Source organism: Drosophila eugracilis, unplaced genomic scaffold (assembly GCF_018153835.1).
Source record: "Drosophila eugracilis isolate 14026-0451.02 unplaced genomic scaffold, ASM1815383v1 contig_1682, whole genome shotgun sequence".
NCBI classification, from domain to species: Eukaryota; Metazoa; Arthropoda; class Insecta; order Diptera; family Drosophilidae; genus Drosophila; species Drosophila eugracilis.
Genome location: NW_024572514.1, coordinates 2,974 through 6,384, shown reverse-complemented (window position 1 = coordinate 6,384; position 3,411 = coordinate 2,974). Strand labels below are relative to the sequence as shown.

At 48.1% G+C, this 3,411-nt stretch overlaps 1 pseudogene; it reads left to right on the top strand.

The window, feature by feature from the left end:
- Positions 1-1,859: 1,859 nt before the first annotated feature.
- On the top strand, positions 1,860-3,158 carry LOC108117729 (annotated as a pseudogene).
- The last annotated feature ends 253 nt before the right edge of the window (positions 3,159-3,411 follow it).

Here is a 3,411-nt window from a genome sequence, read left to right as displayed (position 1 = left end):
ACCGTAGAAAGCGATGTGCATGCCAATGAGGTACCTACTGAAAGTTTATCCTTGGCCTCGCGTGATGCCTGTATCTTTGGGATGACGTTGAGTTTGAGAATGTGGAGGAGGGTGCGGAATCAGATGAGTTCTGGGAGGAGTTAAACGGCGAAGGCCAGTACGATCGGAGCTTGAGCGATCCAGGGGCACCGTTGCTGGAGCCGCGCCTTTTCCATTGCCGTTTAAGCTCTAATGAATTTATTAAATTTGAGGAAGTGGCTAAGTACGAACAAAAAGACTTGGACTCCGATGATATCATGCTATTGGATGCTGGAGATGAGCTCTACTTATGGGTTGGCTCTTGCACGACTTGTTAAGGCCCTTGCATATATTATGTATCTGTCTATCTGCTTGTCCATCTGTCTGCCCATACGTCTGTCTTCTTATCTGTCTGCCTTCTTGTCTGTCCGTCTGTTTGTCTGACTGTATGACTGCCTACTTGTCTGTCCGTCTGTTTGTCTGTCTGTCTGAATGCCTGTCTGCCTGCCAGTTTTTCTTTCTGTCTGTCCGTCTGCTTAATTGTCTGTCTGTATCCTATACGGCATGTGGAGAAAGGTGCGAAGTCAGATGAGTTCTGGGAGGAGTTATAAGGCAAAGGCTGGTACGATCGCAGCTTGGACGCGCATTTTCTATTGTCGTTTAAGCTCCTATGAATTATTAAGTTTGAGGAAGTGGCTGAGAACAATTAAGATGACTTGGACTCTGATGGCGTTATGCTAATGGATGCTGGCAATGAGCTCTACTCATGGGTTGGTTCTTACGCGTTTGATGAGGGAAATCTGGTAGTTTCTAGATATGGGTTGGGTTGTCTCTCAGAAAAGGATCACTCTATTCCTCTTATAATTCTTTGTTAACCCACAGCTGTATATTCAAGCGGAGCCCACAGCGCGCTGATTTAGGCACTTGATTAAAACAACACCGCCAGTGCTTTGGATGCTAGTTTGTTATGTACTGTTAAGTCCCTTGCATATATTATGTATCTGTCTGTCTGTCTCCCTATCTGTCTGCCCGCCTGCTTGGCAGACATATCCGTATGTCTGTCCGTCTTTTTGCCTGCCTGTATGTCCGTCTGCCTGGCTGTTTGTCTGCCTGTCCATCTTCCTTGCTGTCTGTTTGACTGTCTGTCAGTCGGCCTGCTTGTCTTTCTGTCTGTCTGCTTGCCTGTCTGCCTGTCAGTCCGTATGTCTGCCTATCTGTCTGTCTGTGTGCCTGCCCGTCTCCCCGTCTGCCTCTCTGTTTGCCTTCCGATCCTTTAGCCGGTATGTCTGCCTGTCTGTGTGCAGTGTGACTGCCTGTCGGACCATCTGACATTCTGTCTGTTCATTTGCCTGCTTGTCTGCATGCGTGTTTTTTGGCCTTTCTGTCTGTTCGTCCGTCTGATCTGCTGTATGTCTTCCTGGCTGTAAGTCCGTCAGTCTGCCTGCTTGTCTTTCTGTCAGTCTGCCTGTTGGTCTGACAGCCTTTCTCTCTTGTCTGCCTGTTTGGTTGTTTGCCTGACTGTCTTAATGCCTGCCTTTCTGTCCGTATGTCTGCCTATCTGTCTGTCTGTCTGTGTGCCTGCCCGTCTCCCCGTCTGCCTCTCGGTTTGCCTTCTGATCCGTTTGCCGGTATGACTGCTTGTCTGTCTGCTATGTGGCTCCCTGTCTGTCTGCCTGCTTGCTTGTTCGTATTTCTGTCCGCCTGTCTGCCTATCTATCTGCCTGTCCACATGCCTGTTTGTCAGTTTGCCTGTCCGTCTGCCTTTCAGTCTTTCTTGTAAGCCTGTCTATCTAGCTGTCTGAGTGTTTCTCTGTCTACCTGTCTGTCTGTATGCCTGCCAGACTGTCTGTCCGTCTGTCTGTATACACTTTCGATCTTTCTGTTCGCCTGTCGGCCGTCTGTCACCGCAGCGGTTTTCCTCTTCAAGGTTAGCGACTCCAGTGGCAAACTGAAATTCGAAGTAATTATCCAAAAACTATTAACCCAGACTACGCTGGACACACACGAATGCTTTATCCTCGACACCGGTTCCGGATAATTCGTTTGGGTCGGAAAGGGAGCCTCTCAAAAGGAGAAGACTGATGCCATGATCAAAGCACAGGAGTTTTTACGCAGAAAAAAATATCTGGCGTGGACTCAAATTCACCGCATTGTGGAAGGTGCTGAGTCTGCACCATTTAAGCAGTATTTTGCTACCTGGCGTGATGTTGGAATGGCGCTTAGTCGTCTCATTCGCTCGGCTTTGGACATCGGCTCTTATGAATCACTAGATGTCGACCAAATCGACGCTGTGGTGTCTCATATGAAGAAGAGCGGCGGTCGGGCCGTCGACTTCATGCCTGATCATGGTCAAAACTGTATTGAAACCATTACCTAGTATGTTACGAAGACGGGCTCTGATGAAATCTTGGCAAACACCGTGTCTTTTGAGGAGAGCGTTCCCCTTCAGGGAATCGCTTCATACGTTCTCACTTATAACTATGAGGACGATAACGGAGACACTGGTTCCATAACGTATGTTTGGCAGGGAATAAAGTCTTCCTCCGCCGCCAAGAAGCGTGCCGTGAAGATGGGTCTAGATGTCGCAAAAAAGCAGGAAGGTCTTTTTGTGTTGGTCAACCATGGCCACGAGCCTCGCCACTTCTATAAGACATTTAAAGGACAGTTGATAACATCCTACACGGCACTCCCGGTAGCTGCAAAACTTTTCCGCATACAAGGTACCGTAGAAAGCGATGTGCATTCCAATGAGGTACCTGCTGAAAGTTTATCCTTGGCCTCATGATGCCTGTGTCTTTCTTTCTGACAGTCCCACAGGATATATATTTGGAATGGTATGGGCGCATCTGCCTTTGAGAAAAGAGTTGCCCTTAATTGCTTGTCCGTGTACTGGGATGACGTTGAGTTTGAGAATGTGGAGGAGGGTGCGGAATCAGATGAGTTCTGGGAGGAGTTAAACGGCGAAGGCCAGTACGATCGGAGCTTGAGCGATCCAGGGGCACCGTTGCTGGAGCCGCGCCTTTTCCATTGCCGTTTAAGCTCTAATGAATTTATTAAATTTGAGGAAGTGGCTAAGTACGAACAAGACTTGAATCGATGATATCATGCTAATGGATGCTGGAGACGAGATCTACTTATGGGTTGGCTCTTGCACGACTTGTTAAGGCCCTTGTATATATTATGTATCTGTCTATCTGCTTGTCCGTCTGTCTGCCCATACGTCTGTCTTCTTATCTGTCTGCCTGCTTGTCTGTCCGTCTGTTTGTCTGATCTGTATGACTGCCCTACTTGTCTGTCCGGTCTGTTGTCTGTCTGTCTGCCTGTCTGCATGTCTGTTTTTCTCTCTGACTTCTTGTCTGCCTGTATGTTTGTTTGCCTGACCGTCTGAATGCC